This window comes from Mustelus asterias, chromosome 20 (assembly GCF_964213995.1).
Source record: "Mustelus asterias chromosome 20, sMusAst1.hap1.1, whole genome shotgun sequence".
NCBI classification, from domain to species: domain Eukaryota; kingdom Metazoa; phylum Chordata; class Chondrichthyes; order Carcharhiniformes; family Triakidae; genus Mustelus; species Mustelus asterias.
The window spans coordinates 26,718,620-26,745,228 of NC_135820.1; the positions used below are offsets into that span (position 1 = coordinate 26,718,620).

Genomic DNA, 26,609 nt, shown 5'->3' on the forward strand with positions numbered 1-26,609 from the left:
GCGTCGGCGTGGAGGAACCAGGACAGCTTGCTGGTGATCTGGACACCTAGAAACTTGAAGTTGTCGATCATTTCCACTTCACTCCTTTGATGTAGACAGGGGTATATCCACCACAATGCTTCCTGAAGTTGATGACTACCTCCTTTGCGGGAGAGATTATTTTAGTTTCAAAATGCCTTCTAAGTGCCACAGAAATTAAGTTAATTTTTTTATTCTTCTTTAATTTGGATGGGCAAATTACAATCCTCCATTTATTATATGTTTGTCAAATTTGAGGTGTTTTTGTCTCCATGTAATTCACAAACTGTCCTGATTTATGGTAGGCTAATAACCAGCTTGGTGGCCTCTGCTCCTCCTTTGGCTCATCAGGTGATAGCTGAGATTGAATTTGCATTGCTTTCTTTGTGTGGATCTTTGAATTTTTGGGGGGGGAACTTTTTCAAGTCTAGTTAAATTTCAGTTTAGTAAATTACTTAACCTTTGTGGGGATAGTCTTGGGTTGCTGGTGATGGGGTAATGCATCTCTGACCTTCCACCTTCAAGGGGTGGAAACTTGAACAATACGTTGTGTATAACTGGCTTGGTCACATTGAGCTCCACCATGTTTTGCTCGCCTGTTGGTCCTTTACTCTAGAATCTTGGAGGGCAAAGATAACCTCAGGTTCCTTTTTACAATAAATAACTCCCTCGTTAAACCACTTGCACTGCCTCCTCTAACTGTTTAAAAAGTAATTTCTTCATCTCCAAAGTAGAGATCCCCTGATTTAGGTCTCTGCTGTTTTCTTCCCATAACCTTGATCCCCTATATTTTCCCTATCATTACCACCCCACCCTAAACCTCCTCAGGGTCACCTTATCTATGAGTTCTACTTTCTGCTTCCTCAACCCCATTCCCATTCTGATCGTACAGACTCCTTGCCCTACATTCAGTTTTAGTTGGCCTGTAACTGTCTTAGTTTATCAAGAGCCATCATTTGAGCTCCTCACTCTCTCTTACAAAACTGCTCACCATTTCCACCAACCATCCCTATCCTTCCCAAGCCCCACCACCCCTACACTACCCTCTCCAGCCTAACTACTGTTTCAGGCTGAACCAGATTCTTTGCTACCTAGCACCCTGTTTGAAATTCTGACCCCATATTCTTCACCACACACACTGCCTCTTGTTGCCCCTGACTCAGCCCAGTGATTGAAACCCTTGTCAGTGCCTTTGTCACCTCCACACCTAATTACTCCAATGCTTTACTGGCAAGCCTCTCACTTTCCATGCTCTATAACTGTCAGCTCCTCCAAAACTCTGCTGTCCAAATACTTAATACACACAAGAATAGATTATGCTTGCCATAACCCCACCCCCAATCTTTACTGAGCTACAGTAACTCCCGGCCACCCAGCATGTCAAAATTAAAATTCATATCTTTGCATTTAAGTCATTCCTTGATCTTGCTCGTCTCCATCTCTGTCATACCTCCTCCTTCTACAACGCATTCCCTGCTGAACACTTGATTCCTTTCTCCAGTCTCTTGTTTGCCATTATTGGCAGTTGTATCTTTAACTACGTAGGCCAGAGTCAGGAGTTCTCTCTCCAAACCCCTCCAATACCCTCTCTTACTTCAAAGACCCTCCTTGAACAAAAGCTTATTGATATCATTGCTCAGCTCTCCAGTCCTTTGGCTTTGTGCCTGTTTACCCTCTCTTCTCTGGGCTCCCTTGGGATATTCCCTATGTTATAGGGGTTTGATAAATGTAAATTCTAGTAGTACATATAGCCTTGGCTTTCCTCACCCAGGGAGGAGAGAAAACAGCCAGTGTTAATAACCCTAGAACTATCCATTTGCCACAGGGAAAGTACATGTATGTGGCTGTTGAGCAAGTGCAGAATTGTCCAAGCTGTAACGGTCCTGACAGTTCCATAGCTTACCTTTGTAAACTCTGTCCCTGTTCACATAGCTTCAGAATGGCATTGGCAATTTGTCAATCTGGTGCTATTAAAACTGTAACCAAACAAGGGTTAGTGCCTTCAGAAGAAAGGGGGGAAAATATTATATTTTAAAACTTTCCTGGGCGGGACAGTAGCACAGTGGTAAGCACTGCTCATAGCGCCAGGGGCCCAGTTTTGATTCCAGCCTTGGGTGATTGTCAACGTGGAGTTTGCACATTCTCCCCGTGTCTGCATGGATTTCCTCCGGATGCCCCAGTTTTCTCCCACAGCCTAAAGATGTGCAGGTTTGGTGGATTGGCCATGCTAAATTGCCCCTTAGTGTCCAAAGATGTAACCAAGCAAAGGTTAGTGCCTTCAGAAGAAAGGAGGAAAAATTAGGGGGATTAGTGGGGTAAATATGTATGATTACAGGGTTGGGGCTGGGCCTGAGTAAAATGCTCTGTATGAGAGTCGGTGTGGACTTAATAGGCTGAATGACCGACACTAGTGGTTCTGTGATTCTGATTTTAAAAAGTGAAGCCTTTCTCAGGCAATTTGCAGAAAGACTTTGCACTTTGCTCAATAATTTGAGGAATTACTATGTAATTTGGAGATGGAGACTAGCTGTTCTGTCTACACCGGCTTCGCTTCTGATTTTTATTCTAAATCCTACAGTGATGAGTAAATCTTTAGAATTACACTGGAAGAAGGTAAAGGCAGGGGAATGGGGTGGGGGGGGGGGGGCGGGGGGGGGGTGCAGTTGTAGATGTTTTAAAAAAAGGTTTGGATTCTTCGTGAAGAAATTCAATTGCCAAACAATAGTAAGGACTTTAAACTTCATTGGATTCAAAGGAACCCTCTTTTTGTGAGCAGTTTGGCTGATAGTTTGTGCATTTGGTAGAACTGAACAGTAAGTATCCTTTCTTAAATCCACGCTTGTTTTTTTTAAAAAACCTTTCCAGTGAAACAAAAAAAGAATTGAGGGGAGAGAGTCACTTAGGAGTTACTGTCTCTTTAAGTGAATGGTTGACTTAATTCCTGAAGAATGTAAGGAACTCAAATTATAGGCGGTGCTGGGTTGGAAAGCAGACCACTCCTGAGTTATAAATGGATCATTTGTTGCTATTTTTAGCAAATAGATTGTAAATACAAGTCGGATAAAGTGGGAAAACTTAGCAACAGCAGTCATTTGTTTGCAGTGGGGGCAGAGAGAGGAATTTTGATTTTGTAAAAAGTGGATTATCTGAAGGCATTTGTTAGGACAGACTTGTACTTTTTCAACAGCCTCTACTCCGGTCGGCTATTTTTAAAGATTTCCTCATGCTCAGATTGGCTTTTGATCCAGGAAAATGTTTTAACTTTGTTTTAAACTGAATGTCAATGCTTGTACTCATTCTCTTAAATCAGTTAAAATCTGAGATTTTTTTTGTCGAAACGAGCATGATTTTTTTTGTCAAATATTTATTGTCTTCTGTTTGAAAATTAAAATATCCTGAAACACAAAAAATTTGATTCACTACTTCTTGAAAAAATGTTCAACTGTGTCATCAAAGCCCTTTTTAAACGCATTTTTAAAAAAGTTTCTGTTTTTAGTTATTTTATCCTGAAAGATTAAGTCCACTGCTCTATTTCAACAAATAGGTTGAATTCTTTAAAGGCGATTTTTAAAAAATAGTATGCTGCAGAGTAATTTTGAGGGAAAAATAAAGCAAGTCTTAGTAGTTGGGACTGATTTTGCCTTCGTAATACTTTTTTACTGTTTAAGTTACACAAAGGCCAGGCGTTTATGCAATGTACACCCCCATTGTGCTTCCAGTTTGATTTAATTTTCTAACATGTTGATTTGCAAAGGAACAATCCAGTCTGACTGGTTGCATATGGGCAAGCAGGAGATTTTAAAAGCTCTTTGAGTAATTGTGAGTAATTTCCCAGTGATAAGCAGCCCCACAAAATTGACTCTATTGCATTGGATATATTATTTTGGATGATTTCATTCAAAATGTTTGGAAAAAAGCCTTTCACTACCCCAAGACATAACCTGACATTATATTAAGAATTAGAATAAATATTTCTTGCTAACTCTTTAACCATCCAACACCCTAAATTTTCAAGCCTAATCTACACAAAGAGGGACGGTATGACCAATAAAACTTCTTTCATCCTGCAATTCATTTGCACGACGAGGATAGTTTTGGAATAAGCACTTTTCTCTTCCCAGTGGTGTTAACCTTGTGTAAATCAGACCTGTATTGACTCCTCTCTAAATCAAACGAAATGACCTTCCTCGTTCAGTTGGCCCTGAGTCCAGATTCGGGCTGCGTTTAGACAGACTCTGTGCGAAGCAACATCCTACATTTGCAGTACGGAGACAGCCTTATTAAGCTAATAAATGGGGATTAGGTTCAGCGCAGTGAAGTAAAGCTGGTTCTGTTGGGATGGATGGGGATTTATTTCTGCATTTTTTTTTCTTTTAGTCTTCAGATATCTTGATGTAGTGAGACATTTCTTTATCAATAATCTAAAATAATGTGTTCAGTGCAATTGAGTCAATTTTGTGGGAATGCTTATCACTGGGAGATTACTCAAAGTTAACTCTTTTACTTGCTCATATGTAGCCAGTCAGAGAGAGTCTTGCAATAAGAAATGAAATCAAACTGGAAGCACAGTGAGGGTGTACACAGTACGGAGCTGTGCATTCGGCTTTTTGAATGGCTGCATTTTCTATTTCACTTCATTTCTTAAGTTTATTCAAATTTGAGGATTTTCTTTCTGGCTGACATGAATTGAATTGGCAATAACGTCCAGATGTGACTTGTTCTTTTCTAGTATGGGGCAGAAATTTGGTAGCCTTGAGAAGTTTATTCATATATAAACATTGCCCTTGCTCGGAATTAGAAACAAAAAAGTCGCTTCATATTTACTTCCTTGCCTTTTATTCTTTAAGACAAACATTGCAAATCGTATTCCCAACGAGCTGTTGAAGGTAAATTGCTTAACTGCTATTGTCTGATTCTATCCATATTAAAACTTTTTGGAATGACTTTGCATTCCTAGATTTATACCTTGTTTTGCTCTCTAAATCCTAAACTCTGCAATTCCCTCCCAGAACCTCTCCACTTCTCTCTTCTCACATATCCCAATGTCTCCTGTTTTGGCTCAACATCTTTTTTTAAATTTGATTTTGTTTCTGTGAAGTGTTCTGGGGCCATTTATGTCATTAAAGGCGCTATATGAATGCAAGTTGCTGCCTGTGTGTTGTGCCTGATTGATTTCCAGTGTTTTGCCAGCGCTGAGCTGTAAAAGAACTTCGCTCGAGCCCTTGCTTGCCATTTATCACGGTGGGGGCAGAGGGGCATGCTTTAAAGCCCTTTCCATCTACTCGGGGATTAGGACAGGCACATGGAATTATCCATCTCCTAACCACTTGCTTTAATCTGACTCCTGAAAATCTTCAGGCAGCTTTCAGTTCACAGTCCCCTGCTGCTGAGAGGAGTTGGGTTTGTGTCGGATGGAATGAATGTTGGAACTTCTCCAAATCCATCTAAATATGGAATATTTTATTTCCACACTTGATCTGAATAATTGTTACGCACTGTAATTTTTGTTATGTAACTGATGTTCTCGTGATTAAATGTTAACTTTGCAATTTAAAAAACTACTCTAAAATGAAATAATTTGAATTTTGGAGAACGACTTGCAACTCGATGCCTCCCAAACTTATTCATCTTCAAACCTTTGGAGTTTTTTCTAGTTTCACTGGCATTTCATTTTCTATTTATTGCATCTGTTTTATATCTCAAGTAATTCTGAAGCCGTAAAAATAATTTGTAAATCAGAGATCTGCCAGCAGCTTTCTTTAATAGTTTGATTTTCAGAATGTAAAATTTAAATACCAGTTTTTTTAAAAAAAATAAATTCATCTGAGTTTCATTAGCTATATACTTTTTAAGGTATTAAAATTGGATATCCAATTTTATCCTTTTTTTTGAAAGCACATTTAAAGTCAAACATGGCCTTTTGTTTTTTTGCTTTCATAAAAAGCAAGATAGAAATCATCCTTCCCAATGTATTCGTGTGTTCTGGAACAATTTAAAACAAAAATTAAGACTGCTTGGAGGCATTTAACTCATGGGTCCATCTAAACCTTAGCACTTGTGGAAGTAGGGCAGTTGCTTACAAAACTATTCCTCTTCCCCCTGCTATTTTCCAAAGTATTTATAAATTTACTCTGTGCTTTACAGGCATGTTGCATTTTGGCGTAGCTTCCATACAAGTTTTGGCACATCCTTTCTAAATAAGGAAAGTATAAGTTGGCTTTTTGTAATAATTTAACAGCACAGGCAATAATTTCATTCCCATTTTTGTTTTAAATCTTAAAATGGTTTACATTTGATTCAAATATTTTGACAGCCTTTAGCTTTGGATAGCCTGCATTTCAAATGTGTGTTGGGAATACATTAAGTTTCTAGAATAATTTATTTGGGAAAATGGAGGGAAAATGTTTTTGACACCAGGAAGTGCTCACCAGTATTCAGAACCAAATGCTGGCTGGAAGGTGAGGTAACCTCCTGCACTATCTGCCTGATCCTCCTTGACTGTCGAGTGGTCACCCGGTCCCGTACTGCCTACATACCCTTAAGTGCGCACAAGCTCTGAAACCCAGAGCTCGAGCTGCCTCACCTGGACATGTGGTTGTCCAAGACATGAGAAGTATCTTGGAGTTTCCACAGGAGATGAGATGCACATTTCATGGACTGAGCGGACTTTCTTTACATCCAGTTTATTTCTCTCAATTTAGTTAATCTAATAAATAAAGACTCACAAGCTGCTCCTTCTCTTGTGCTGATGACACTTTATTTTATAGGTAGGTTAACTTAAATGTTTTACTGAACTCTTAGCATCTACATGTCTCAGATTTTAATTTAATGGAAAATTAGGAATCCTTTAGTGTTACTATCCTTCTTTATTTAATTTTAACTTTATCCCCTAGATCTGAATGATCAAATGCTGATCATAATTATATGATAAATTATACAGTACATAAAATATGATAAGTTAAAGTTTATATATTTTATCAAATTGTATTTTACTGCATATACTAATTGATAAAGCTTACTTTATCAATTGATTACATTAACCATATGCTGATCTTTAAAGTTACCCCTGCCTGCCTCATTGTGCCATGTTGTTGCTATGTCTTTTTTGTTTCCTGTGCTGTTCATAGACTCACAATTAGAGAAAGACCACTCCTCATACTACTCCACTTCACTCACAGGTCTTGTTTTCTATCCCACTCTGCTCCCAGGCTTCACTTTCGATGCTGACCTTAGTCTTGATTCCCCTCTGCTTCCTGGACCTTGGCCTCTTTAAGCATCATTTCACCTCCATATATTATATGCTCTTAACATGTTAAAGAAGGTGATCTAGCTAAGACAGATGTACCTCATTGTTTCAATACAAGTCTTTAAATCAACAAGTTGTTTATAAATCTAGGTGGACAATGGACATTCCTCTTTAAATTGAATATGACTGGGGAAGTAGAGAAGTCAGTCAGAGCTACCAGAAGAGGACAGAAAGAAGGACTTTTAGCAGAGGCCATATCCACTGAGCATATCTGGGGAGCAATTCTCTTACCTTAACTTCAGTGAGGACATTGGTGAGACCATATTTGAAATATTGTGTGCAGTTTTGGTCTCCCTATTTAAGGAAGGATGTGAATGTGTTAGCGATTGTTCTGAGGAGGTTTACTAGATTGATACCTGGAGTAAGCAGGTTGTCTTATGAGGAAAAGTTGGGCAGATTGGGCTTCTTTCCACTGGAGTTAAGAAGTGTGAGGGGTGACTTGATTGGAGCATATAAGGTCCTGAACAGTCTTGACAAGGTGAACGCAGGAATTATGTTTTCTCTTGTGGGTGAGTCCAGAACCAGGGAGCACTCTTAGGACAGAAATTAGGGTTGGGCAACTTTGGAACTCTGCCTCAAGTCGAGGTGGGGTCATTAAATATCTTTACAGCAGAGATGTTGCTTCTTGTACCAATCACTGGGGGAGGGGAGGCAGGGTGGTAACTTGTGCAAATACATTTGTCTTCCTCCAATTCGGTCTGTCCATCTTTTTCTGCAAGAAAGAGGGAGTGTGCAATGTGTTTGTTTGATGTCGCTATCATGGTTGAATAGCTGCTGTTGTGTGAGTTGTTGATGCTGCATTTGAGACAGTGCTAAATGTGAGAGAGTGAGCTAAAGTATGGAATGGTAGTAGAATAGAATCATAGAATCCCTACAGTACAGAAGGAGGCCATTCAGCCCATTGAGTCTGTATTATGTTCGTTTTCATGAGACTCTTCCGTTCTTGATACAAAGGCAAAACACCAACCGCTGTCCGATTTGAAAGTTCTTTATTCTTCTTACATATGCAAGCTGGCAAGCCTTTGCTACATAACCTCCACTCAGTGCTGGGAGTCAGGTAGCAAAGGCGCCCTGAATAATGGGACAGTCCCCTTTATGTATTTTTACAATTCTCATAATCACATGCGGTTTGATCCAATATAGTTGATCACAAGACACCCTTTGTTCTAGTCAGGTTAACTACATCTAAGGTCGTAATATGGTTATGTTGAAAGAAAGAGAACTGTTAATGGGTAATCTCGTTAATCACAGATGTCTTAAGCTTGTCATTTCGAATTCAACTCACAGCAGCATGCGATATTTAACCCCATAATATCTCATTCCCTCCTTTTATCATTTCACGATCATTTAAACCTTTAGAGAGGAGCTTGGGCCCTGCTATAGGCCAGGCATCGACAAACACATTGTAACGAGAGCAGTAATAAGCAAACCACCAGAATAATGATTCCCAAATGCATTAGCATTCCTCCCCAGTCCCCAAAGAGGTTACCAAAGGGTCACTAGCCAGGGGGATTGTAGTCCTTAAAGTTCTGCCCCTCGGTTCTAATTTTGTCAGCCGTTTTTTTAATATGCTCAGCTATATCAGTGATATTGTCGGAGGAGTCTGGAATGTATGTACAGCACTCAGAGCCTATTAGGGCGCAGGTGCCTCTGGTAGCCGCCAACAAGCAATCTAAAGCCATTCGATTTTGGAGTGCCACCGTCCGTAGAGCTACGACTAAACGATAGCTGAAACTTCGGAGATAACGGTGCTCACATCCTTTACTCCATCCGCAGTATGAGACGAACTTAGGGCCTTAATGCTTATGCGGAATTTGGATGTGGTTGCGGTGACGGAAACTTGGTTAAAAGAAGGACAAGACTGGCAGCTGAATATTCCGGGGTATAAGTGTTTTAGGCAAGACAGAGGAGGGGCTAAAAAAGGTGGGGGAGTAGCGATATTAGTTAAGGAGCATATTACCGCGGTGCAGAGGGTAGACAACTTAGAGGGGTCATGTACTGAGTAGCTGTGGGTGGAACTCAGAAACAGGAAGGGTGCAGTCACTATGCTGGGGGTGTACTACAGACCACCCAACAGCCCACAGGAAGTGGAGGAAAGGATATGTCAGGAGATTCTGGATAGGTGCAGAAAAAATAGGGTTGTTGTAGTGGGGGACTTTAATTTCCCTGGCACAGACTGGAAAGTGCTTAGAGCTGGGGGTCCGGACGGGGAGGAATTTGTAAAATGCGTACTGGAAGGTTCTTTGGAACAGTATGTAGATAGCCCGACTAGAGAGGGGGCTATACTGGACCTAGTTCTGGGAAATGAGCCCGGTCAGGTCGTCAAAGTTTCGGTAGGGGAACATGTGGCAAATAGTGACCACAACTCTGTTAACTTTAGGATAGTAATGGACAAGGATGAGTGCTGTCCTACGGGCAGGGTGCTAAATTGGGGGAAGGCTAACTATAGCCGAATTAGGCAGGAATTGGTGGATGTTGATTGGGAGAGGATGTTCGAGGGTAAGTCCGCGTCTGGCATGTGGGAGTCTTTTAAGGAACTATTGATAAGGCTGCAGGATAGGCATGTGCCTGTAAAAAGGAAAGATAGGAAAGGTAGGATTCGAGAGCCGTGGATAACCAGGGAAATTGAGGATCTGATTAAAATGAATAGGGAGGCGTACGTTAAGTCCAGGCAACTGAAAACAGATGGAGCTCTGGAGGAATACAGAGAGAGTAGGAAAGAACTCAAACAGGGAGTTAGAAGGGCAAAAAGAGGTCACGAAATGTTCTTGGCAGGCAGGATTAAGGAGAATCTATTCTATTCATACGTTAGGAACAAAAGAGTTGTCAGGGACAAAATCGGACCTCTCAGGGACAGAGGGGAATTATGCTTAGAACCCAAGGGAATAGGGGAGATCCTAAATGAATATTTTGCATCGGTATTCACGAAGGAGAGGGGCGTGTTAACCGGGAGTGTCTCGTAAACCTTAGTGACCCGTTAGAGAAAATCTCCATTACAAGAGAGGAAGTGTTAGGTTTTTTAGGGAACATTAAAACTGACAAAGCCCCAGGGCCTGATGGCATCTATCCTTGACTGCTCAGGGAGACGAGAGATGAAATTGCTGGGCCTCTGACGGAAATCTTTGTCGCTTCTTTGGACATGGGTGAGGTCCCTGAGGATTGGAGGAAAGCGAATGTGGTCCCGTTGTTTAAGAAGCGTAGCAGGGATAACCCAGGAAATTATAGGCTGGTGAGCTTGACGTCCGTGGTAGGGAAGTTGTTGGAGAGGATTCTTAGAGACAGGATGTATGTGCATTTAGAATGGAACAATCTCATTAGTGACAGACAGCATGGTTTTGTAAGAGGGAGGTCGTGCCTTACAAATTTGGTGGAGTTTTTTGAGGAAGTGACAAAAACGGTTGATGAAGGAAGGGCCGTGGATGTTGTCTATATGGATTTCAGTAAGGCATTTGACAAAGTCCCACATGGCAGGTTGGTTAAGAAGGTTAAGGCTCATGGGATACAAGGAGAAGTGGCTAGATGGGTGGAGAACTGGCTTGGCCATAGGAGACAGAGGGTAGTGGTCGAAGGGTCTTTTTCCGGCTGGAGGTCTGTGACCAGTGGTGTTCCGCAGGGCTCTGTACTGGGGCCTCTGCTATTTGTGATATATATAAATGATTTGGAAGAAGGTGTAACTGGTGTAATCAGCAAGTTTGTGGATGACACGAAGATGGCTGGACTTGCGGATAGCGAAGAGCATTGTCGGGCAATACAGCAGGATATAGATAGGCTGGAAAATTGGGCGGAGAGGTGGCAGATGGAGTTTAATCCGGATAAATGCGAAGTGATGCATTTTGGAAGAAATAATGTAGGGAGGAGTTATACAATAAATGGCAGAGTCATCAGGAGTATAGAAACACAGAGGGACCTAGGTGTGCAAGTCCACAAATCCTTGAAGGTGGCAACACAGGTGGAGAAGGTGGTGAAGAAGGCATATGGTATGCTTGCCTTTATAGGACGGGGTATAGAGTATAAAAGCTGGAGTCTGATGATGCAGCTGTATAGAATGCTGGTTAGGCCACATTTGGAGTACTGCGTCCAGTTCTGGTCGCCGCACTACCAGAAGGACGTGGAGGCGTTAGAGAGAGTGCAGAGAAGGTTTACCAGGATGTTGCCTGGTATGGAGGGTCTTAGCTATGAGGAGAGATTGGGTAAACTGGGGTTGTTCTCCCTGGAAAGACGGAGAATGAGGGGAGATCTAATAGAGGTGTACAAGATTATGAAGGGTATAGATAGGGTGAGTAGTGGGAAGCTTTTTCCCAGGTCGGAGGTGACGATCACGAGGGGTCACGGGCTCAAGGGGCGAAGTATAACTCAGATATTAGAGGGATGTTTTTTACACAGAGGGTGGTGGGGGCCTGGAATGCGCTGCCAAGTAGGGTGGTGGAGGCAGGCACGCTGACATCGTTTAAGACTTACCTGGATAGTCACATGAGCAGCCTGGGAATGGAGGGATACAAACGATTGGTCTAGTTGGACCAAGGAGCGGCACAGGCTTGGAGGGCCGAAGGGCCTGTTTCCTGTGCTGTACTGTTCTTTTGTTCTTTGTTCTTTGTGTAATGGGTGTCTGTTGAATGACCAAAGATCTACTTGCTCTGCTTTTCATTAAAACTGGTACTTTGTTCAATTCCAGCCTCAGGTTATGTGTGTGTGGAGTTTGCACATTCTCCCTGTGTTTGCGTGGCTTTCCTCCAGGTGCTCCGGTTTTCTCCCACAGTCCAAAGATGTGCGGGATAGGTGCATTGGCTATGCTAAATTGACCCTAGTGTCAGGGGGATTAGCAGGGTAAATGAAGGAATAGGGCCTGGATAGGATTGTAGTCGGTACAGACTCAATGGGCTGAATGCCTCCTTCTGTACTTTAGGGATTCTATTCTACTACCATTCCATACATTATAGTAATGGCATGTTATTTCTTGTCATCAGAAATTATTGAATGTACCCAAGGAGTGACCATCATTTGAATTAGTGAGGTGACTCTGGACCCATTCTAATACAAATCTATAAAGAACACTGTTAACAGCCGAAAGTGTGTTACCCAAAGGTCTATGATTTTGAAACACGAGTTTATCTTACATGATTAACTGCCTTCATAACTCTATTCAAAATATTATTTAATAAACGGGCTTTATAAAACATCACTCAAATTCAATGATTATACAATGAATGCTTTGAAAGTTGCACGTGAAGAAACACTGCCATCTTACGGAGAGCCAAGAATTGAAATTTGCCAATAATTGTTTCTCATGCTTCATTTGATTCTGACCACCCTCTAGTATATCATCCACCTAGCCATTCTTCACATGTGACTGGCGAAAGTCAAAGCTTATATTTCCATGGAGGTATTGAAATGAGACTAATTTGCAACTTGCATATGCAGAAGGATGCAACATGGAAAGAGGCCATTCAACCCATCATGCCAATGTTGGCTCATTTGAAAGAACTATCCAGTTGGTCCTATTCACTCACTCTTTCCCAATACCCTTTGAGTATATTTATTTACAAGTTACTTTTGAATCTGTTTCCATCATTCTTTCAGAAACTGCATTCTAGGTCAAAACAACTCGCTGCATAAATAAAAATTATCTTCCTCGTCTCCCCTCTGTTTCTTTTACAAATATGTTACATCTATGTCCTCTGGCTATTAATCATCGAGTCAGTGCAAACCGTTCTTTTCGCAGCTGGGTTCATTGGATAATGGGAAGTGCTGGAGTAGTGGTATTATCACTGGACTAGTAATCCACAGACCCAGGGTAATGCTCTGGGGACCTGGGTTCAAATCCCCCTGTGGCAGATGCTGAAATATGAATTCAAGAAGAATCTGGAATTAAAAATCAAATGGTGACCATGAAACCATTGTCAATTGTTGTAAAATGTCCTTTAGGGAAGGAAATCTGGCATCCTTGCCCAATCTGGCCAACATGTGACTCCAGATACACAACAATGTGGTTGACTCTCAAATGCCCTCTAAAATGGCCAAGCAAGCCATTCAAGGACAATTAGGGATGGGCAATAATGATGACCTTGCCAGCGATGCCTACACCCTGTAAATAAATTTTTAAAAATAAATAAGAATGATCAAGAGCAGGAATTGTGGCTTAATTTTCTTCCCCACCACCACCATTAGGGAACTGGAGACAATTTTGCCTTGCTCTGGCTGAGATCAGCTGGTTTGGTACATACTGGGGGTTGATCCATGAGCTGCATGGCTGAGTTCTATACAGGAAAATGAAATAGTCATTAAGATAGCATCAGGAATACCAGGTCAGGACACAGAGGCAGAACTGCCACCAGGATTTATTTATTGTTGATTCACACACTGACCCCCTTTGCAGGAATGCTTAGTGTGTGCGGAAGTTCCCCGGTACAATACAGTATACTGCTTTGCATTGTATAAGCAACTGGCCATTTCTGAGGGCATTTAAGAGTCAACTACATTACTGTGGGTTTATCAGAACTGTTCACTCACTGCTCCACAGCAACTTGCACTTATTTAGTGTCCTTTAACAGTGAAAAAAACCTGTTAAAATTCTTAATATGTGTCTTTGTCACAATCAACCTAATCTTTTCATTGTCAGCCTCCTGAGCTCCATTCATCCTAAACTTTGTAGCCCTTATTTATTTGACGTTGGGCGGCACGGTAGCACAGTGGTTAGCACTGCTGCTTCACAGCTCCAGGGACCTGGGTTCGATTCCTGGCTTGGGTCACTGTCTGTGTGGAGTTTGCACATTCTCCTCGTGTCTGCGTGGGTTTCCTCCGGGTGCTCCGGTTTCCTCCCACAGTCCAAAGATGTGCGGGTTAGGTTGATTGGCCATGCTCAAAATTGCCCCTTAGTGTCCTGAGATGTGTAGGTTAGAGGGATTAGCGGGTAAATATGTAGGGATATGGGGGTAGGGCCTGGGTGGGATTGTGGTTGGTGCAGACTCGATGGGCCGAATGGCCTCCTTCTGCACTGTAGGGTTTCTATGATTTGCATCCCCTGATCTCCTGTGTTGTCTTCATACTCTCTCTATTGTCCTTGTGTTCAATCCCTCACAGCAGGGCTTTACGCTATCTCATTCACTTTGACCTGCTCCATCTTGTTTTATTGTTCAGTGTTGATTTAAAACTTAATTTTTGACTTTGCTTTTGATACCTCCCAATTATTTCTGTTGGGTTCTGAATCCGGAACAGTGGAGTGTTTGGGATATTTTGCTACTGAAAGCATTGTATAAACTGAAGTTGTCACTGAATCTGATCAAAATATACCGAGAGATATGGAGCAAAGGTTGGTAAACGGTTGAGGTTTGAATCAGCCATAAACTAGTTGAATGGCAAGATGATCTTGAAGGGCTAAGTGGTTGCCTCCTTTTCCTAGGGGAAGGAGCTGGATTAACATTAGTCAAAGTGAAGTAAGTAATTAAGGGAGACTGTGGCGTAATGGTATTGTCACTGGACTAGTAATCCAGAGCCCAGAGAAAGATCTAACAAAACTACTACTATAGATGGTGAAATTTTATAACTAATAAAAATCTGGAATTAAAAGTCTAACAACGATCAAGAAACCATTGTCTGTGGAGCGAGAACAGAGTTAGTGTTTCGTGTCTGGATGACCCTTCATCAAAATGTTAACTCTCTTTTCTCTCCATAGATGCTGTCAGACCTGTCGAGTTTTCCAGCATTTTCTGTTTCTGTTTCAGATTCCAGTATCTGCAATAATTTGCTTTTATGAAACCATTGTTGTAAAAAACCATCTGATTCACCAATGTCCTTTCGGGAAGGAAATCTGCCATCCTTACCAGGTCTGGCCGATATGTGACTCCAGATCCACAGCAATGTGGTTGACTCTCAAATGACCTCTGAAATGGAGGACAATTAGGAATGGGCAATAAATGCTGGCCGAGGCAGCGATGCTCACATCCAAATTTTAAAAAATTCAGCTTGGAAGTCAGGAAGGATTTGCAGAGGGACTGTCAAATCATGCACAATGTTCCCATTGGGGTTTCTGCTTTAGTGATTAACTCCTTTTTTGACTGAATCTGAATAAAAGCATTTGAGCCTAATGCTGCACCAGAGAGGTTGGTGAAATTTGGTTTGTTCTCACTGGAGCGACGGAGGTTGAGGGGCGACCTGATAGAAGTCTACAAGATTATGAGCGGCATGGACAGAGTGGATAGTCAGAAGCTTTTTCCTAGGGTGGAAGAGTCAATTACTAGGAGGCATAGGTTTAAGGTGCGAGGGGCAAGTTTTAAAAGAGATGTACGAGGCAAGTTTTTTACACCGAGAGCGGTGGGTGCCTGGAACTCGTTGCCGGGGGAGGTAGTGGAAGTGGATACGGTAGTGACCTTTAAGGGGCGTCTTGATAAGTACATGAATTAGATAGGAATAGAGGGATATGGTCCCCGAAATGTAGGGGGTTTTAGTTAAGTCAGGCAGCATGGTCGGTGCAGGCCTGGAGGGCCAAAGGGCCTGTTCCTGTGCTGTAATTTTCTTTGTTCTTTGTATAGTTAAGAGCCAACCAATCTGCTGTGGGTCTGGAGTCACAAAACAGATTAGACCAAGTACGAACATCAATTTTGAAGGAGATTAGTGACCCAGATAAGTTTTAATGACAGTTCAGTAGTTTCACCATTATTGATACAGGTTTTGTTATTTCAGATTTATTTCATTAACTGAATTTAAACTCCCCAGCTGCTGTGGTGGGATTTGAACTCCTATGTCCAGATCATTAACTCAGTCCTCTGGATTGCTAATCCAATAATATAACCACAAAGCTACCGTCCCATGTAACTTTTAGGTTCCATGATTTACGTTCACTTGTGGTTGAGTAACTACATTTATAGACTATTGGGTACAAGCTATTTGGTATAAGCCAGAAAACCGGAAGAGTTTTGAATCAGTTGAGCATTCTGCTATGTGGACTGTGGCATATATTTATATTTTATTCGCTTAAGACACTGTTTGAAATATGTTTGTTCCTTCAGATCCAATGATTGGGACCAGCTGGATTTGATTACTTAATGTTCCTAAAACAAAGAAAAAACACAAATGATAGAAGTTAGCAAATCACAAACACTTGCGTTTATCACCTTTTTAATGGAGTAAAACATCCCAAGGGATGTTTCTGCATGGTCAAAAGTAGAACATGCACCAAACCAAAAAGGAGAGAGATCTGAGGGCTGAGCAAAAGCTTAGTCAAAGAGGTGCATTTTGAGGGGAATGGAGGTGGAGGTCTAGATGGAAATTCCAGAGAGTGAGCTCTAAACAATAGTCAATGAGGGGGGAGTTGTGGATCATGAGAGTATATAACACCTTTGCATCCTTATAATCTAGTTTATAGCACCTCTGCATCCTTACGATCTCTTATGTGAATTTGTCTTTTGGAAATGCAGCCACTTTTGTTATGTAGGCCTATGCTGCTGTATCTGTATCTGCACAGAAAATGAGATAAATAACCAGCTAATCTATTCTGGATTTTAGTTGAAGAATAAATGGTAGCCAAGACACCAAAATAACTTGTCGTTCCTTTTTTAATGAGACCCACAACAATGTGTAGTTATCCAACATAGGCAGTTCAATAAAACTGCTTACTGAGAATCTACACATGGGTTCAAAGCTGCTCACCCCTCTACAAATATCACATTAGATCCTGCACATGATTTTATGCAACAAAGAGGAGGGTTCTGGGTTTAGAGGCTGTAGTCTTTCTTCTGTTCATTCAAGAGTCAGAATATTGGACAATTTCTTATTTCCTTAGTTTGCTTTGAAATGTTAGTTTGCTTTCTGGAATGGGTCTTGAACCTACAGCTTTCTATCTGAATGGCCGTGGTGCCAACTAAATCAAACTGGCATTTTGAGTGGCCAGCTACATGTTGCGATATTCAGTCAGCTTCAAGTTGAATTTCAGAGTGGTGGGTATAAGGCAAGTGATAGGCAACTTAGGCTAGAGAATGGGCCACATGAGTGACCCTCCTTTATCAGCCTGCAAGATTGAAATTGGGCTTGTTGACCATGACCCCATGAATAAGATTGCGTATATTTAATTCACAATGAATATTTCATTACGAGTTATAGAAAATATTTAATCATTCATATATGAATAGCACTATCAACTTCAAATGATAAAAACAAACGAAGCATTTATGTAGAGGGAGCACACAGCTCTCAGTCAATTTGTGTGCAATCTGCAGACATGTCACTTCACAAGCCCTTGCTTTATGTGCATATCACTTTAATCATATCGGTAAGAAAGAGAAGAAAACATTTACGTGGATAGAAACCTGCAGAATGTGGCCAAACTGCACATTGGCAACGGTCAACAAAATGTCTCATGGGCTGTGTTCAGAATCTTGATGGGCCGTATCTGGCTTAAAGACTGTAGGTTTCCCAACATTGGTCTAACTCCGGGGTCTCCAAACTATGGCCCGCGGGACACATCTGGCCCGCAGCCAGTGAGGCGGGACGGGATTCCCACTGCCGAAACACTCCTGTGTCCGGAACCCCGCCGCTGACTCAGGATCCGGACGCAGGGACGGAAGCCACAGGCCGGACATTTGCTGCCACTCCGCGTGGTGTCCGATGGACCCATGGGAATCCCCGCCCTCTTTACCGGCCTATTGTCCAATCAGAGCTGCCGTCCTGTGACTTGACAGTTCATTAAAAGAATCAGCAATTGAGACATCTGTTATCCAATTGCCGCTCTGCATTGACTGAGTGACAGCTGCTTTATCCAATCCGTAAGCTCCATCTGTCTGAAATGAGTGAGAACAATGACAATGATGGCGGCAATTCAGACCAATTCAGTTATGGAAGGAAAATAGAAAAGAAAAGTGGACAGTGAGTGCCGCCTGTTTAATGAAGAATGGGGTGTAAAGTACTTCTTTGTACAAGCAGGTGATAAAGCCTTGTGTGTCATATGCAACAAAACTGTTGCAATTTTGAAGGAGTACAATGTACGTCGGCACTATGAGACCAAACATGAACCAAGTTATTCCCAATTCACAGGAACACAGCGTTCGGAAAAATTTGAATCAATGCAACGCAGGTTGCTTTCCCAACAAGCTTTTTTTACGCAGAAGATAACTGAAAATGAAGCTTTAACCAGGGCCAGTTACAAACTAGCTTATGTGTTGGCTCAAAGAGGAAAGCTATTCACCGATGGGGATCTCATCAAAGAGTGTGTAATGGAAGCAGTGGAAGAGTTATGCCCAGAAAAAGCAAATCTGTTCAAAATCATCAGTCTTGCGCCAAATACTGTTTATCGTAGAATTGAGGATATAGGAAGCAATATATTTCATCAAATTGCAGACAAAGCAAGAAATTTTCAGTTGTATTCTCTCGCACTTGATGAATCGACTGATGTGTGTGCCACATCACAACTCCTAGTATTCATCCGTGGCGTCGACAGTGAATTTAATGTGACACAAGAATTAGCATCAGTGCATAGCATGCACAGCACAGTAACTGGAGAAGACATCTTCAAAGAATGACAAAAAACTGTGTTAGAATATAACCTGTAGTGGAATAAACTGCAATGCGTGACAATTGATGGAGGAAAGAACATGTCTGGGGTGAAGAAAGATTTGGTTGGACAAATCACAAAAGCTTGTGAGGTTGGTGGATTCTCAAAGCCCATGTTTCTGCATTGCATTATCCATCAACAAGCATTGTGCGGAAAATATGTGGATATGTCTTGCATTCTGAAACCTGTTGTTTCAACAGTGAATTTCATTCGATCTCACGGGCTTAATCATCGCCAGTTCATTTATAAAACTAATTTTTTTTCTTTGGCCCCCGAAAATGTGTAAAATATACGATGTAGCCCTCGTACTGAAAAGTTTGGAGACCCCTGGTCTAACTGATCAGCTCATAAGGATAAATAAATCTTCTCTAGGCATCAAATTATTGAAACTTGGGGAAAGTAGCAGGGCATTAAAGAGCACATAACTTTTCTAACTCTTATCCAAAAGTGCCTTTAATGTTTTGCAATGTCTCAAAGGCCTTCACAGGAACTTTATAAAACCAAGTGTGACACTGAGCCACATCACGTATTGGGTCAGATGACCAAAGGCTTAGTCTCAGAGAAAAACTTTTAGAAGTGTCTTAAAGGAGGAAAGTTGGATGGAGAGGTGGAGAAATGTAGGGAGGAAATTCCAGAGCTTAGAGCCTGGATAGCTGTAGGCAGGGCCTCTAAATGGTAGAACAATTCTGATTAGGAATGCACAAGAGGCCAGAATCGGAGGAGCACAGATATCCATCCATAGGATAGGTCTCACTATGAAATGTTTACACCAAAGTTGGAAATTACATGTTGAAGGAACACTAAATTTAATTTATTGATTAGATTTATTTCAAAGCATGTGTTTAAAACAATGAGGATTCAAAAAATTCTGCTATTTTCTACTTTATGGGATGTTTTTGAGAACATTGTAATAGAAAGTGCACAACTTCAAAAGGGAATTGGATAATTACCTGAAGAGAAAAAGAATTGCAGAGCTATGGGGAACAAGGTAGAGGAGTGGGACTAGCTGAGTTGCTCAGAGAGCAGGCACAGACACACTAGCTGAATGACCTCCTGTACTTTAACCATTCTATGATTCTGGTCTACATTCTTCAATAATAACATAGGGTTGGGACTGTGGTTACCACTCTGGCACAGTGGTACCGTACCACTGACTGTGACAACGGTTTGACCTTTCTCTTTCATGGGAGTTGGGTGTCACTGGCAAAGCCCCAGGATTTGTTACCCATTCTTAATAGCACTTTGAACTGAGTGGTCATTTCAGAGGGCATTTAAGAGTCAGCCACATTTTTGTGGGTCTGGAGTTACAGATCGGCCAGTCAATGCGTGGATGGCAGATTTCCTTCCCTAAAAGATATATTGGTGAACCAGATGAGTTTTTACGACAATAGTTTCATGGTCACCATCACCAAGACTAGTTTTCAATTCCAGATTTATGAATGAAATTCAAATTGCACCAGCTGTTGTGGTGGGATTGGAACCCATGTCCTCAGAACATTCACCTAGGTCTCTGGATTACTAGTGGAGGGAGATGAGGTAGAGAGGGTGTACTGAGGGTGGTGCTGACAGATGTGCAAAATAGAATACACTATCTTACCTGGGAATTAATGTTGCATTGCTCAGCATTGTTTTGCTCAAGGAAATTCCTTTCTTAAAAATAGAAGTTTGGATAAATCTATTAAAATGCAGAAAATGAATTGGTATGTCGTATCTTATTCAAGGCTGTACAATAATTATGGTTAATATTCCACCTACAAAGGATACATCTCAACTGAAACGAGCGAAAAATCAGGGACAGGGTACCATTGGTTACATGGTTTCAGCCATCTAGCTATGGTGGGACCAGAATTCAATTCTTTTTCTTGTCCATCTTCATCAAAGAAGCAAAAATACTGCTTGCTTATTTGAATTGAGCTTAGCAGGAATTTTCTTTCCTTTATTAGCAATCCCCTGGAAAAGCTCATCTGGTACTGACCGTGAGCATTTTGGGGCAGCATGGTGGCATAGTGGTTAGCACTGCTGCCTCACAGCGCCAGGGACCCGGGATCAATTCTGGCCTCGGATAACTGTGTGCAGTTTGCACTTTCTTCTTGTGTCTGTGTGGGTTTCTTCTGGGTGCTCCGGTTTCCTCCCTCGCTTCAAAAATGAGCGGGTTAGGTTGATTGCTAAATTGCCCCTTAGTGTCAGGGAGACTAGCAGGGTAAATACATGGAGTTACAGGGATAGGGCCTGGGTGGAATTGTTTTCAATGCAGTCTCGATGGGCCAAATGACCTCTTTCTGCGCATAAGGATTCTATGATTTTACGGTGGTGGTGTAACTGATAGAACCCAGAGGGTGGGTACAAGGATTTTCATCAGCTGGGAGAATGTCACCAATATGGTCTCATAGTCATCTGTTTGGAGGCCTCCTGTGTTTAATATTTTCACAGATAATTCCGATTTTGGAGTCATAAATGCAGTGGCTAAATGTGGAAGTGACACAAAACTAATGAAGATGGTAGATTTCAAAGCTGACGTTACAGAAGGATTTCAATATACTTGGGAATTGGGCAGACAGGTGACAGATGAAATTTAATGTAGTGAAATGCAAAGTGCTTCACATAGGGAGAAATTTGCCAACTGGGAAGAAAGTGAAGTGTGTGGGAAAGAGATCAGATCTGACAGTTTTGAACAATTAATTGAAACTATCATCACAATACTTGATGGCAATGAGCAAAACAAATCAGCTGTTGGAAGTCAAAACTTTGAGCCAAAATAGTGTGGTCATTTTGCACTTCATAAATCATTGGTGTGATCACACTTAGAATACTGTGTACAGTTCTGGTTGCCACTATGTGAAAAGAATATTACAGTTGTTGAAAGAGCAATTGAAAAATGATGCAGTGCAGCAAAAGGTTGTTCTGCCCATTGTGTCTGTGCTGGTTCTTTCAAAGACCTAGTTAAACCCAACCACCATCTTTCATTATTTCTCTGCATTTTTCCTTGGTATTTATCCTTTCAAAAGCTACTGTTGAATTTGTATCCACCATCCAATTAGACTGTGCATCCCAAATCCCAACCACTCATTGCATTAAAAAAAGGATTTTCCTCATGTTCTTTTACCAATCGTCTTAAAATCTATGCCCTGATTGTGGACCTTTTAGCCATTGGCAATCTAAAGACAATAACCCTAACTTCTCCACACAACTATAGTCCCTCGTCCCTTGAATGATTCCAGTACTCGCTCTGCAGCCTTTATGGCCTTTCTAAAAGTGTCTAGAATTGGAAACAATACCCCTATGGAAGGGAGGGTCAAACTAATGTTTTATACAAGTTAAGATGCTCGAAGGACTTGGATTATGACCAGCAATTATTATTAGAGAATTATGATTTTAACCTGCTGGTCTGAATGGATATTAAGAACTATCTTTCCTGGCGCTATTTGATCTCTGACCTGGCACTTTTCTTGCACAAAACAAGTTAGTTCTATAGGCAAGGATACCCACTCCATCTAAACAAATCAAAATATTTTTAGAAAGATAACTAGGTATGACCAAGCTTGGGTTTAAAAGCCTGAAGGTTGTAGGGGAGAACGCTAAGAACAAGTGAGGTGAAGATTGCCTTTATTTCGCCATCCCATGGATTAAGCTTTGATCATCTATTCATCCCACAAAGGTTCAGTGTGTGTTCCTCACCTCTTGAGGCTTCTTGAGATTTCTACATTAAAGGCCTCATATAATACATGTTGGTTTATAGTTTTTTGATGTGGGGTCGAATGGCTTCCCTCTTTGTCCTCTCTGCATTTGACTGCAACAGGTTTTTTATTGTTGGAAAAAGATTTACTTGGCAATTCAGTGAGTACTTAACTGTTTATGCACTTTGATCATAAAATAACCAGTAGGACAGGTTTTCTTGAGCTTAACAAAGAAAGAGGTTAGCTTTATTATACTTAAACCAATCTAACTAATAAAATGCACACTGACTTTCTCTCCCTCTCTCAGCCACACACATATACACACACACACATGGAATTCACAGCTTGTAGTTCGGTGACTTGGCTGGTTTTGGACTAGATCTGGTGGTCTTGCTGCTTTCCATGCTGAGGCAGTCCAATGGATGATCTATCTGTATTAATTTGGAGACACAGCTGTGGAGTTGAATTCTTTCTTTAAAATCTCTGTTGTACATGGAGAGAGAGGCAAGCAGAAGGGCCAAAGAAATTGTAAATTGGGTGGAGAGAGATCTGCTTGTCTTCAACTCTGCGGAGAAAACATGTGCTTAAAATATACCAAGGGTTGGTTTGTCATTTGACCAGCCACTCCACCTGAAGTCCCACATGCACATGCTTGCTGAAAAAGTGCCAAGTTTGAACTTCCGATTTGGGTTTGGTAAGCTGCTGGTATGGAAGTGTTGAGCTGCAATCTCACCCTAACTTCCATCACTTGCGCTGATGATCGGTATTTTCTCTTATTTATTTGCACACCTATTTTTTGGTCTAGTTGCAGCGAGTAGAGGCAGCAGACATTTTTTGGGTGGGTTAATTTTTTGTAAATGTTTTAAAAAGATGTATAACTTAAAGTGAAAGAGTAGGAAGTTTTACAACTTTGTCATGACAACTAATTCCAGTTTTAAAAAAAAAAAGTACGTTCACATATAACAAGGTGGATGTTGGTGTCTGGAATAAATTTCTGCTGAAGTCCATTTGGATTTTGCTATACATTTTAAGCAGTATTTATCCCAATTTTAAGAGTCTTCCTGATGTAATGTTGATCCTTGTGCAACTTAGCTGTTCAAATGCTTTAGGAAAGTGTATTCCTTAAGATGACATATGCAACTCTCCAGTAAGCTGATGTGAACTATCTCTCTGATGCATATTGCAGAATCCAGTGCAGATTGAAAATCTGGCGTCATGTTCTACCATTGTTGGTACATCATGCTTTTAGCTTGGCTTCTTAATTTAAGTTCTTTTTGAGGTGTGGAAGAGTCAGGCTACATGTAAAATGTACATTTTAAGTACAGACCCTTCCCTTCCCGCCCCCCCGCTTTCTCCCCCCTCCCCGGCATGGTGGCACAGTGGTACCAGGGACCTGGGTTCGATTCCCAGCTTGGGTCACTGCCTGCGCAGAGTCTGCACGTTCTCCACGTGTCTGCGTGGGTTTCCTTCGGATGCTCTGGTTTCCGAAAGACGTGCTGGTCATGCTAAATTGGCCATGCTAAATTCTCCCTCCATGTACCCGAACAGGCGCCGGACTGTAGCGACTAGCAGATTTTCACCAGTAACTTCATTGCAGTGTTAATGTAAGCCTACGAGTGACACTAATAAATAAGCTTTAAAACCTCCTTACCCCACCTCGTATCCCTCCCTCACCACCTTGTTTAGAGACAACACAACTGTTGGGTTAATGTATAAAAATATTTTATTGATCATTGAGTCATTGAGTTAGAGAAAAAATATAATTAGTAGAGACTTGAAAAGATGAGGCAAGTGAACAAAATGTCGTAGTGCAACTGCTAAAACATGGTCCGAGAAGTTCTAAATTAAATTTTCAGTTTCCATATTCTAAATTAAAACATACGTACACTTATTAGCATGCCACACTTAAATATGATTATTGTATAACTTTTAAATAGTTTCACCGATTTAGAACAAATAATAAAACCAATGTGCATTTATATATTAAATAATACTCATCAATCATTAAAAAAAGTAAAAATTACATTTTAAGTGAGTCAATAATAATTTACGCAACTTGAAATAAATAGTAAAAAAAATTGAAAAAGCTTCAACATACCTTTCAATGCTATTTCCAAGCTGGACTTCAATGGGTGTTCCCAGCCTGGCTGCATCATAAGGGGGAGTGGTTAGGGTTTTCCTGCATCATGCTGGGGCCTGCACAGATGGTTCCACTGAAGGCCAACAGCGACTGCTTCTTCTGAGGGAGTTCTGGCACAATTTTTCCAGGCAGTTAAATGTGCAAAAATTGTTTCTGGCAGCCCATAGCTTTCCGTCGCTGATTGCAAGTTTTGGACCATCTTGTATTCCAATTGATTAGGTCAGGATTAGGAATTCCCCTCTAAGCCAGTGATTAGGTTTCCACCCAGTTAAGTAACTAGAAGTTGTGCAAATGGAATAGGAAATATGGTTCATTCACATTCCTCTGATGTCATTGTCTTTGATGGGGTTTTGCAGACATCTCTGAGACTGGAATGTGGAATATATGGTAATGTAAATCAGGTAGCCATCTTGGCTGAATTCAAATCACCTTAGCCGATGTTCTTAAAAAGACTTCGTGTTTCCAGCTGGTGGATTAAAAATCATTATTTGGCATAAAGCACATATTCATAACAGTAGCAAATGCAGATTAGCTTCAGAGTTTCAGGAGTATAAAAGTCGGTTAATTTTGATGTTCTAAATAGATCATTTTTTGGTTTTGACCAAGACACACACACCTGATGCAAATGCTTACCCACATAATTCTAAGTAAGACTGTTATCAGACAGGATCAGGTTACTACAGGCTTATTGAGAAGTGTTCTACTATTTATAACTTGAAAGGACAGTAGAGAGAGCCATTGATGCAGATTTAATGGACTGGTTTATCTGTTTAACCCGTGTTAACAACCGGTTCAAAGCTGCTCCGTTATTTAAGCTGTCTTTGACAATTGTCTGTAATTGCTAAAATAATGTTATCTATTAGAAAAGCTGTTTGATAGTTTAGCCTGGTATGAAACTGTCTGGTATGACTGATCTTTCAGATGATTAATGATGTGGATACCATGTGAAATCTCATACATTAATCCAGAGAAAGTAGTGAAGCTATTGTTCATCCAGTGTACACTTGGTCATGTCTTAGCAATAAAGAATGCTAGACATAAGATTATATGACATCCTTTACCATCTCCAGCCATTGGTGTTTTACAGCCAATTAAACACTTTTGAAGCATATTCCCTGTAATGTGGGAAATGCATTAGCCAAAACTGCAGACAGCAAGTTTCCAGAAATAGTGATGAGATAGCGACCACATAATATATTTTAAAATTTTTTTAGTCCATCCTTAATGTTATAAAGCCAATGGTCAGAGTGGACTGGGCAAACCCAAATCCATTCCTTACTTCCTCCAAAAACTGAATTCAAATTCCAATTGAATCCAATTCATGGTCCCCACAAGAGAGAGAAACAAGATCCAAGCTGACAAGATAAGGCATTGTACCCCATCTTGGGCTTGATCTGATGCTAGATCTTAGCCAAAAGACTGAGTGACCAGATAATATATCCTTAGTGATGTTGGTTGAGGGATAAGTACTGAGTAGGAGACCTCTACTCATATCTACTCACATGCTGGCTTAAGATGCAGACCTTTTGCATTTGGTATGGGAAAAGTAGCTATGGAGAGCTCAGGCTTTGACTTGCGCCCGAACAGGTGGCATTTAATGTTCATGGGAGTCAACGGGTTAAGTGTGAAGAATGCATAATTGAGCAGCACAATTTAAAAGTGCTCTCAAGGGCTCTAGAATATGAATGGAGACCTTGATTTAGACTGGTTGCAGAGGTTAAGGACAGTTCACATTCCGGGTGAACTGTGGCACATTTGGCCATGCTAAATTGTCCCTTAGTGTCCAAGGATGTGTAGGTTGGGTGGATTAGCCCAGGTAGGTTTATGGGGATAGGGCGGGGGATGAGCCTGGAGAGTTGGTGCAGACTTGATGGGCTGAATAGCCTCCTTCTGCACTGTAGGGATTCTATGGATTACAGTTAAACACGAGGT

General features: G+C 41.1%; 1 protein-coding gene and 1 long non-coding RNA gene across 4 annotated transcripts in view; one reads left to right on the forward strand and one right to left on the reverse strand.

Moving 5' to 3' along the window:
* gnas (GNAS complex locus) overlaps positions 1 to 26,609 on the forward strand; it is a 374,151-nt gene that overhangs the window by 68,655 nt on the left and 278,887 nt on the right. The gene's annotated exons all lie outside the window — the stretch shown is intronic.
* LOC144508443 (uncharacterized) overlaps positions 22,918 to 26,609 on the reverse strand; it is a 54,870-nt gene continuing 51,178 nt past the window's right edge. The window contains exons 2-3 of the long non-coding RNA XR_013500287.1: positions 24,636 to 25,045; positions 22,918 to 23,018 (exon numbers count right to left, since the gene is read on the reverse strand). This is a non-coding gene — a long non-coding RNA (uncharacterized LOC144508443). The remainder of the gene's footprint in view (positions 23,019 to 24,635; positions 25,046 to 26,609) is intronic.